This window comes from Nelumbo nucifera, chromosome 1, assembly GCF_055504915.1.
Source record: "Nelumbo nucifera cultivar China Antique chromosome 1, China Antique-T2T, whole genome shotgun sequence".
NCBI lineage: Eukaryota > Viridiplantae > Streptophyta > Magnoliopsida > Proteales > Nelumbonaceae > Nelumbo > Nelumbo nucifera.
The window spans coordinates 121,874,454-121,886,496 of NC_142649.1; the positions used below are offsets into that span (position 1 = coordinate 121,874,454).

The following is a 12,043-nucleotide window of genomic DNA, read 5'->3' on the forward strand; positions in this document are numbered from 1 at the left end:
CGCCAATGTTTAGTGGGGAGAATGGCATTTGCTTTTGCTTAAAGAAAAGGCTAGACAAAAGGTTAGAAACATATTTTTTGCAAAATAACCTCTTGTTTTCCTCCAAAATTTGAACTATTACACTCTAATGAGAGAAAAAAAAAAAAAGCATCCTCTATTAAATATGGAGGATGTGATAATAAATACACCCTCTATTAAACATGAAAAATACACTGTGAAAACTCAACGTATGAAATGTAAACAAACTTCAAAGTGATTGGTCAAAAATTTTGCCCCTCATGAACTAAGGTCGCTTTTGCCAAATTTGGATTCGCCTTTGTTCATTAATTCAACTAAATGTTTGATTATATTACGTTTATTGAAGATCCCAATGAATATGGAGGTTGGACCAAAACAAGTTACATGGTCTATAAAACAAACAAACAAAACAAATAAATAAATAAAACAGATTATGGAAAAACCTCTTTTAACTTGCCTTTCATATTATTCTTTCTTTCCCCTTTAAGAAAAGTCTGTTTCAATTTGATAAATTAAAGTGAATCTCAGTTTTCTTTTTTATTAGGTATTCGAGCTCATACCTTTGCAGTGCCTTTTAGAAAAAAAACTAGACTCTACTTTTGAGAAGGAAATTTGACTTTTTCTCAAAAATGATATACTGATTGATATACATGTAAGGTCAGGTAATTTTCTGAAAAATGATATATTCCAGGCTCGGAGGCCACTCTGGTCACCGGCTCTTTCAAGAATGAAGACTTAGCCTTGTGTTTGGTTTAAAGGAAAAAGTAGGGAAAGGAATGAAAAGGTAGAAAAATTTTTACAAACCTTTGATAAATATTTTGACAAAGCCTGACCGAATCTAGTAGGTACAACAAATTAAATATGTTAAATGAGCATTTTATAAATATTTTAACAATTACTAAAAGTGGGTATTAATCTTTTTCAATGATAGGCTGGGGATATTTTAAAAGACAGGTGTCAAAAAAACTTCTAAGTGCTCATTGACCGAGCTTTCAACGTTATGGTTACATGATCTCAACTGGCTTAAAGCGTGGAAATCAATCATATTTTATGTATTTCGTTGAACACTAATGACTTCGAGTGTTTTTTGACAATCATAAAAACCTTTCCTAAGTTTTGGCTAAAACAAAAACCTCCCCTGTATTTATCAATAAATTGATAGTCGCGCCTCCCTTTGTCATCTGTTCAATAAAGGAGACAAATAAGCTACAAAATTGCTTCCACTATACATTATTATTCATTTTTATTCTAAATAATTTAAATTTTATATTTATTCTTCTAGGGATGGGTTCACTCATTGATCGATGCAATGTTGCTTACTTTACATCAAAATTGTTTGAACACAAGGGGTGGTTCAACAATGGTTTTAAAAAACAACCTGGAAATGAAACCGTTCTGGTCATCAGTTTTTGGGTTGATAATACGATCGTCTGTTTCGAATGGACAATCTATTTTAATAATAATAATTAAAAATAAAAAAATGGCTAAAAATTGTTCAACGGGTCAATGGTTCGACCGCCCTAGTCAACAAGTCATTGATCGATTCAATAGTTTTTGGCTAGGGATCGGGTTTCGAGTAAAATGGAACCGGTTGCTTGGACCAAGGTTCAAAATATCGATACACCTGATATGCCGATATGGGCGTATCAGGCAAACCAATACTCCTTTTGGTGTTTTTTTTTTTTCACCAACTGGTTTAGGGGAGCCGGTTTAGGTCTTCACTACAGCCTGAACCGGTCAGACCATTGATACACCCACTGTAGGGGGGTATCAGTGGGGTGTCGAAATGATACGTATCGGCCAATACTGATCAATACGTATCGATACTATGAACCTTGGCCTGGACAATTCTTGGGCTGAACGGTCTGATCATTTGGGTCAACAATGGTTCAAAAACCATGGGTTCAGTCATTGTTGAATGGTCTGACCATCCGAGTCCGCTTGATTGTGTTCTCTTTGAACTTCTTGGTGTAACCAATCTATGCTTGTGATCTCCTATGGGTGAACATTGCATGATTTCCCAAATTTAAGAAGTTTCAGGAATGGAAAGTGAAACAAGGAGAGGAATAATAAAAGGGTAAAGTTATTTTGGGTTCTACACCTCAAAAGATAAGGTAAAAGTGGCATTTAAAAAAAAAAAAAATGCAAAGCATCAACATTTTGAGTAAGACCAAGTAACTAGCTATTTATTCAAAACTAGAAAGGAGGTTTTTGTTTTAATCAACTATTCCTATTGACAAACTGTATCCTTTTACATATTGACACGTAGGTAAATACAGAAAGAAAAAATGAAAAATCAAATTTATCCTTTACTATTCATCAAAATTTCAAAATAAAACCTAAGTGACTGTGTAGATTGATTCATTCGCGAATTCCGGTGTTAAATCCCGTCCAGATACCACCGTTGCTGTTCTTCCTCACCGTAAATTTGTACAGACCTCGGCTCTCAGCTTTGTGCAAAGTACCCATCCTCTCCCACCGCCACCAGCTTTCACATTCATCGCCTCTGCCATGACAAATAGCAGCTTTCACATTTGTGCTCTGTCTCTCTCTCTGAAAAGCTTCTACTCTTATATTGTCCGTTGAACCAACTTCCGGATTTAGTTTCTTCTGCTTCTTCATATTTTCTTCTACTCGAAAAGCTTATTTATCAGCCATCCATCTTTATTACTTCTTTAACTGACTCAAGAAGCAATCTGCACCAGAGCTCTCTTACCAATCTACTCCAGAGCTCACACGCCCTGTGGGAGGAGCAGATCCCACCTCGTTCATGAGCCAGGCTCGGGCTTGGCTTTTGGCAAAATTTGAATGGCAGTCGGGCCCAAACCCGACCTGTGAAGAGGTCCTTGTGCGGCTGGATTATGGTATTATGTTGTAGTCTCGTCTGCTCTCCCCGCTGGTTTCTTCCCTAACAACTCTTCGCCTCTTCTATTCCCTTTTACCCTCTGTTCTCCCCGCCGGTCACCGTCAACCTCTACCACCATTAGCCTGCGTTGTCGTCTTCCAAAACGAGCTACGCCCAAGTCGTCCTTGCAAGTTGCAACCAACTGGCGCCTCTCTCTCTCGGTATCTCCCGTTCTGCTGGTTTTCTTCTACCATCAGAGAGAAGCCATAGAGAAGATATCTTTAGCCAAGTTCCCGATACCTCAGCTTCATTTTTTATGTTATTTGACAAGTTTCTCTTAGCTTGAGCCACATTAATTGCAACCCAATGTCTTTTCTCCCACTCTTCTAACCAAGTACAACTGCTTTTGATTCTACATTACGCCTGAAAGTAGATATTACAGGGTTTGAGATTTTGCTGAAGAAGGTAAGTCGACGAGACTAGTCGGACCTAATTCAATTCATTTATACCTCCACACTCCAGTACTCCACCTACAGCCTCTTGACGAAGAGGAAAGATGTCAGGCTTCACCAAAATGTTGATTCAGCAGCGGCGTCTCCGTCACCTATCAAACATTGCCTCGTATATCCGCTTTGCTCATTCGAAGCCCCCAAAACCTCCACCCCCTCCGACAACGCCCAAACCCCCTCAAAAGCCCGTTTCGTTTACCTTTCACGATGAAACGTGGGAAGATCCCTACAGCTGAATGTCAAACCTGAGCGGTGAAGTGGCCATGTGCCATATGGACGTTTACATGGAGCAGGAAGAGAAGTATACAAAAGCTGTCGTGTCCGGCTCTGATCGCCTCCAACGTAAACTTCAGTCCGAAATGGCCAGTCGCATGACACCCGACCTCTCCTCTCCGCCCGTCCGGTGGGGTCCCTGGTGAGTAACTCCTTCATCACCTTAATCACATTAGCTTCAATTCATTTTCTGCTTGTATTTGTTTCAGAGACTGAATGGTTATATATTATGCCATGCTGAGACGCAAGAAGCAATCTGCTCCAGAGCTCTCTTACCGATGTCAAAAAACAAAGGACCCAATATTTGTAACAAAGGCCTGAGCACACTCGGACAGTAAGACAATATGACCACAGGCTTCTGCGACTTCTGCTCTCCTCCTCGCTTTAGCCTCTCATCCTACCTTTGCCTATTGAATACATAACCATACATGTACCTTCTTGGGCTATTAATTAGCATTACTGCTACTGCTCGACCTTCTAAATGCCCTATTATCTACAGACTTTGGAGATACCACTTTCTCTTCTGCTTCAACTCTCTCCGGAGAAGATACATTTCCCAATTGAGTAGTCTCCCGCCTTCGGAACCGAAAAAAAAAAGATACCGTCGTGGATGCTCGAGCGGTTTTGGTGCTGGGACACAGTGTAATGGATAACGTAGTTATCCGAAGGTTGAGTTCAAGAGATCAGCATCATCTGGAGATTAGGATTAGATTCATTGTGTAATCGCTCCTGTTATCTCTCTGTTATTTTTATCTCTGTATCATGCTTATCTCTCTGTTGTACTTATCTGTATGTTCACTATATAATTGATTTCATGGGTATCCAATTCTCATTGTATTGGAACCCTTTACCTCATATTCTTTCTTCAGTTCGTTCACACAGAATCAGGAAATGAACTGAAAGCAATTTCTTCATCCCTTCCATTCTTTCTCCCTTCTTCCGTTCATAATTTCTCTCTGATGTCGGCCTTGGCTTCATATTCTGATTAAATAAGGCAAAAACGTATATATTCAAATAAAAAATGTTCTTCCGCTGCTCTGATTGATCGGCGTCAATAAAGTGAAGCTTTATGATGCAGATCCTCGGGTGCTTCATGCATTCGTGAATTCCAGTGTTGAATTCGTTGTTGGACTCGGAATGGAACAGAAGGTTCATTTTCCTTGAGAGGCTCAGCCTCCCACCAAACTTTTGTCGTTCAAAAGTTACAGTGGTTGCCGTATACCAAAATCATTGCCGCCGCTGCAACTTCCAACAGTGGTGGTGAATAATAAGGGTATTTTAGAAATTTTAAAACTTTTATGAATAACTTAAGACAATATATAAACAGTAAAAATACAAATACAGTTTGTCAATTTCATGAACAATAAGGATAGTTTAAGAAATTTAATATAAGGGAGGTTTTTATATTTTACCTTTAACTTCTAAACATGACTTAGGTTTGAACTGAAATGCAAAGGCTTTTGCCTTCACAACAATTAATCATCATTATTAATGTTGGACTAGATACAATGGATGCTTGTGTGTTGCTTCCAAACATCATAGGGGAATGAAGTGCATGCATCGTGCATCTCGTTACACATAAAATCCCGACTATCAATCGTAGATCTGACTACTTGGAAATGAAGCCTCATGTTGCTCTGCTTCCCAGTGCTAGCATGGCCATTTGACCCCCTCCCTTCCTCTATCTCCTTGCAGAATCATCCCACCTCAACCACTTCCTGTCCACCCACCCCAAAATTCAGTCCCTTCAATTCTACATCCTTCCCTTGGACCCTGTTGCTACCAACAACACCACCTACCCATTCTTTCATCAATTTCAGGCCATCCGGCGCTCTGCCCACCTCCTCTCTCCCCTCCTCATTTCATCTCCTCCTCTTTCTACTCTCGTCACTGACATCCTACTAGCCTCTGGAGAGAGTGAAGGACAGGGGACCGGTGATCAAAGATTGGGTAGACCAGAGTTCTCACTTTAGTTCCGTGAAGGCAAAAGTAAAGAAAAAGGTTGGTTTGTAATAAAGTTCCCGGGCTCCCAGTTTTGATGTTTTGAATTTTCTATGACAAAAGGTATTCTAGAAATTTTTAAAAAATATATCAATCAGGTGATATCATATGTGAATGATTTATGTAGAAGAATTAATGGTAGGGGAGGTTTTAGATAATTGTCAGAAATAAGGATACTTTAAAATAATATATGAACAGTAAGGGTGAATTAATCAATTACTAAATCATGAGAGTAATTAAGAAATTTGCCCTAAATGAATTTACTAACTTATACATTGCACCTCCTCTCAACCATGAAAGCTTCCTCAGAAATATTCCATAAAGGTTGTCCTTACTAATTTCTGCATTCCCTGCAGCAAACAAGTGTTTCAGTTGTTCCATAGATGCGCTCGATTGGCAAAGGTGTTTTGTTAACTCCAAACTGTAGTCTTCAGCAGAATCCCTTAATCGATTGACCAACTAATGAAGTAAGCATGCAAGAAAACATTGGATGGTGATCTGATCCAAGTTGCCTTTCGATATATGCCCAATTAGGTGGACTTTACCTCGTTGATCAGATGTAATGTGGGCTAGGCTGGTGGCAGGCCGGTATGGCCCAACACAACAGGGGTTGTGCCTTACATGGCACGGTCACTACAGTTCTGACTTGAGTCGGGCCAAGGCACGGGACAGGAATCTGCGGGCTGTGTTGGACCTAGGTTGTGGAGGGGACTGGCCTCCAAGGCACGACACTGCATGACATGCAGGCTAGCACAGCATGGCCCTAGATGCCGGCCTGACATGCGTATGACACACGGGAATATAACCATTGGAGGGGGTTATATTGACCTTTTCTTTTTTGATATTTTGACTAAAATACCCCCAATAGTTATAAATCGCCACTAGGAGATATTCACCATAACAACTCATGTACTCTCTACAATATACATACTCTCATGCTCTCTTAATTTTTTCGATTTTATTTTTTTATTCCAATTTTCAAGTTTCAATAAGGAGGAGCTTGCTTCAAGTTTCTCAACTCTGCAAACCAAATACTACAATTAGGGAACCTAGGAGGCTTAGAAAGCTTCATTGGTTAAAATCAAGGATATTGATGGTTTTTCTAAATCTTAATATTCATTACAATGGCTGGTTCTTCCCAAAATCCTTTTTCTTTTGTTGATGAAGCCTAGTCTCAATATAACAACACCAAAAATATCAGTGTCTGTAATAGTAATGTTGCTCCAGATATGGCTTCTCTAATTGGTGCTACTATTTGTAATGCTAAGTCTCACTTTGGTAAGAGAAGGACTAGTGATGCTTGGAGTATGTTTGCAATTGGGGAAATCCTTGGAAAGGGAAGAAGAGCAGTTTACAAAAAATGCAGACATGATTTCAGATGCCATAATAGTGGTGGCATTGGCCATTTGTCCACACATGACATCTCACTTGAGATAGGGAGATGACAACTCAAACTAAATGTAGATTTCTCATGGTGTATTTGGTAATTTCCAATATTTCTAAGAAAAATGAGGCAAGAATTAGCAAAATGAATTGTACATGCTGAGCATCCCTTTATGTTTTCTTAAGACCCCAGGTTAGAAAAATTTTTGCAACATGTTGTTAATCCTCAATTTAGGAAATTTTCCAGGAATACAACTAGAAATGCAGCTTCAAAAAATTCAGATATATAAACAAGATTTAATTTCAACTCTTTTTAATGTAGATTCTAAAAATTCTCTACATGTGATATATGGACATCCAAATATAACATTAATTATATTTGTATCATTGCACATTTTATTGAACAAGATTAGAATTTGTAAAAAAGAATTTTAAGTTTGACTAGAATAGAATGGCCACATACAAGCACTGCAATTTTTGGAAGTATTTTAAATACTTTATATGAATATATAATTGAAAATAAAAATCTTTCTATTACTTTTGATAATGATAATAATAATGATTCTTAATAAATATATTAAAAATCAATTAAAACCAATTTTTAATGGAAAATCATTTCATATTAGGTGTGTATGTCACATATTAAATTTGTGTACAAGATGCATTAGAATTTATTTCACCCCATATTAATAAAGTTAGAAACCGTATTATGTAAATTAGAATGTTAGGGGTTAGAAAACAAGAATTTAAAAATTTATGATATCAATATTAAAAAAAATATAAACAATTTGTATTAGATGTATAACCTAGGTGGAATTCAACATATTCTATGTTAGAAATGTGTTTATCATATAAAGATGTTTTAACAAGTTTTAATTTATAATGAAGAAATGCCAAATGATTACATAACTGATGAAGATTAGGAAATTGCAATTCATATAAAAGATGTTTTACAAACTATTTATGATGCAATTAGTTTATTTTCAAGAGCTTGTTGTCCTACCTCATGTGTATTAGTTAATTAATTATTTATAATTAATGATATTTTTTCAAAACATAGAAATATTTTACAATTTCAAGAAATTGTTGAAATTATGGAAATAAAAATTAAAAAATATTGGAAAAATATTTCTCCTTTATATTGTTTAGGTACAATTTTTGACTCTAGAGTTAAAAAATTAGGTTTAAATGTTTTACTTGATCTTTATTATATAAATATGATAACTCAAAAAGATAAAGTTAATACTTTATTATTTCAAATATATGAAATATATAATCTCAAAGTTTAGTAGGAATAGGAGAAGTTCAACACCCACACCACGTGAAAGTGGTAGTGAAAATAAAATTTGGTCAATAATAAGCAAGGTAGAGAACAACCAACTGCCACCTCTCCATCAAGTTTATCATTTAGCAAAGTTCAATTTTATTTGCAACAATCAAGTATGCTTGACTACCTTAGCTCAAAGGAAGTAAACAAAGTTGATATTTTAGCCCGGAGAGAGAAATTGGAAAAAAATTATCTAATTCTTTCAGTCATAGCACGTGATATATATTAACCCCTTCGGTGTTAATAATTGCATCGGAATCTTGTTTTTCTATAGGTAATTGGGTTCTGGATGGGAAGAGGAGCAACTTGAATAATCAATATTTGGAGATGTGCATTTCCTTAAAGAATTGGCTAAATGCAAAAGATAGGCTACAAGACAAAAGAGGACATGACACCTCAACTAATAGTTCACTAGATGCAGATGATGGACATGAAACTTGAAACAGTGTTGAATCCAATATTTTTTATACTCTTGTAATTTTTTATTTTCAATTTTATTTGATAACTATTTGTAATATTTTCCAATAATCCAATCCCATTATGATTTTTATCTTCAATTTTATCATTTTATCAGTTCAAATCCATTGTATTACTTTTAATGTATTTTTTTTTTATTTTTTGTACACATTAAATTTGAAATGAAATAAAATTTTCACAAATTTTTCCAACTTATTGTCTATTATTCATGTTAATTTTCTGCTATTATATTTAGACTCTAAAATTGGAAAAGAAAAAAAAAAAAAAGAAAAGGCCCAGTCTATGCTATTCCCATAATCCTATGAAGGATGCAGGACCATTCTATCATTCATGTAAATGGTACTCATGCTGATGAATGATCTCGTGTAGGGTGTCAATGGGTCCACCTGATCATCAAAGGCAAAGGTCTTCCGCAAATGACTTTACAACATTCTAAGGTGGGACCTAGTGAAACTGCTAAGCACAAGCAATCTTATTGAGAATGGGCATCTATGTAAAGTCCTAACAATGGATATTGAAAAAGAGGGGAATTGAATGTGATGCCCCAAGCTTCTAGGTAGGGATGGCAATTTCTACCCTACCTCGTGGGTACCCACTCCTGTCGTCCTCGAGGCAGGGTTTTTTATTAAAACGATGGGTTTTGGGGTGGGTATGGATTTTGGGATTCTACGTGCAACCTGTACGGATATGGATAGGGTATGGTATTAGGATAAACCCGACTCCCATATTGTTGGGAAACATATAAACTTTATGTACTAGGTGTTGAATTTAATAATATTTTAAATTTTATGTGAAGGATAATTGCTAGCTTATTTGTTTATTACATGTCTTAATCAAATAATTAAAAATCTTGATGTTTATTTGTGTTATTTTACTTTTTATTACTTCTATATGATAAGAAATAATAGGAAATTAGATGTATGTTTTAAACCCAATCCACCCTACCCTTGAATGCGGCGAGGGTAGGGTCAAGGAGGGTTTTGTACTTTTATGTGCGGGGATTCTCAAAATCCAACCCACTATGGGTTTTGAGCAGGTATGGGTAGAGAGTTTTAGGGAGGTAGGTAGGGTCTAGAATTTACAAAACCCTCCCCGAACCCAGGACTAGAAAGATTGTAGCTTCCATATGACAATGACAATGATTAAGAGGAAGTGATTCAGTAGGAAGAGATTTGAGTTTCTAAACTAATGGGAGCATAGACCACCCTCGTTGGAGCGCCACATGGATACTAACATGGATTCATGGATGACACCTAGATGAGCTATTCAGCTTGGTCGACATGGATACTGATTCCAAGAACCTCGATCGAAAATGACCTCAAGACATGCCATGCATCCCACAAAGTGAGAAGAACAATGACACTCTCTTATGAGTAAGGATTTAATATCAATACGATACGTTCGATACAAGTGTATCGTATCGGTATCGGTATCGACCCTACAAATCAACGTCTTTATCTTTGCACATTAGTGGTAAAAAATGCAACTAGAGTGGTTTAAACCCAAATCACCCAGAGCTAAAGCCTTATCTGCACTCTTAATCCACTAGACCACATTTCATGCTATGACAACAAGAGAAATAGAATATTATTTTACAAATTCTAGTGTCCACATTTAATGCGGACAAATAACATACATTTGTGTCCAACTCAATAAAAAATAATATTCAAAACTAATATTTTGTAAACTACTAGAATAAATAATTTCTTAAATCCATATTTATATCAAAAAGTGGTTTTTAATCTCAAGAAATTTATACAAATAAACTATTTTAATTTGAATTAAATAAAAGTATATATATTTTTTACAAATATAAAAAATTTATTTATAAAATACTCAAAAATATAATATAAATTGAATTTGTCAAATCCATTATTCTGCATTTATATAAAAAATGATATTTTATCCAAAAATTTATGAAAAAAATGTTAATAATGGAATAATTATTTTAATAGTTAAAAATTATGAATTTGCATATGATGTATATCTTAAAAAATTTATCATATTTGATATATTTTAAGCTAATATTATATATTTTTATAAATTTTTAGTTGATATTTTAATTACATTTTATAATAACATGTTTATTGTTTACAAAAATACAAATATTGTTAACTAAACATTTGAGAATTAATTCTTAGTTGACTTTTGGTTAATATTAAAAATTAAAAATAAAAAATAATCAATATAATAATTCATGTATAATAATTGCATATGTTTTGTGCCTTGAAATTGAGTAGAAAATAACATAATAATAGCTTTATGCATGTATTAATTTGTAAAAAATATATATAATATGTTCTAGTATTCTTAATTGATACATTATCAATAAAGTTTTATGATTTAATGCATCCCATTGTAGTATATGTCTTTAGTATTAACTGTAGTATATGTCTTTATGTATACCTTTAGAATATACATTTTTTATATATTTATACATTAATTATGAATATTTTAATCTTAAATATAATATTATTCACATATTTATAGAATTTATATGTATTTTCTTCCGAGTGATCCAATATGATACTGAATACTTTAACCCTTACTTATGATTATCAGTATTTAAGGCATACCACTGGAGGTATTTTCTTTCATTCTGCTCGGCTATGACCAATTTATCTTCACTAGGTTGACTTAGGCATCTATAGAAACCTTGTTTTTCTTTGTTGTTGAGAGTTGTGCCAATGAAGAGTAGACAAGGAAAATGGGTGGGGAGAGGTAAAATTTTTGTCAGACCCTTTATATTTTCATGAGGGGTTTTAATTGGTCAAAACTCTTGATTGTAGTCGAAACTCTTGATTGGTCAAAATTCTTTTTACATCATCTCTTTTCCGCATCATACTTTCTATATCATCTCTTTTCCGCATCATAGATTTTCCCTCATATATATAATCAAATCAGGTTTAATTGATTTACAAATAGGGCCGGCAGTCCCTCTTATATATAGTCAAATCAGATTTAATTGATTTACTTCATGGGCCGGCCCGGCTTTATCTAGGCGGGCTTGAGCATGCGTTTTAGCCCACGGACTTTACCTCGTAAACTTTAAACCCTAAATTCCACCAGAACTAGGTCATCTCTCCTTTTTCATCTTCTATCATCTCTCTGACAGTGAACAGCACCGTTTTCATCTTCTATTTCTTCAGGTCGGACTTCTCGGGCCTGAAAAACTTCTCTTAACATTGGTTTCATCGATTGATGAACAGC

General features: G+C 35.2%; 1 long non-coding RNA gene across 1 annotated transcript; it reads left to right on the forward strand.

Moving 5' to 3' along the window:
• The first annotated feature begins 2,306 nt into the window (after nt 1-2,306).
• LOC148803761 (uncharacterized) lies at nt 2,307-4,497 on the forward strand. Its single transcript, XR_016081373.1, has 2 exons — nt 2,307-3,787; nt 3,855-4,497. It is a non-coding gene; the product is annotated as an uncharacterized LOC148803761 (long non-coding RNA).
• The last annotated feature ends 7,546 nt before the right edge of the window (nt 4,498-12,043 follow it).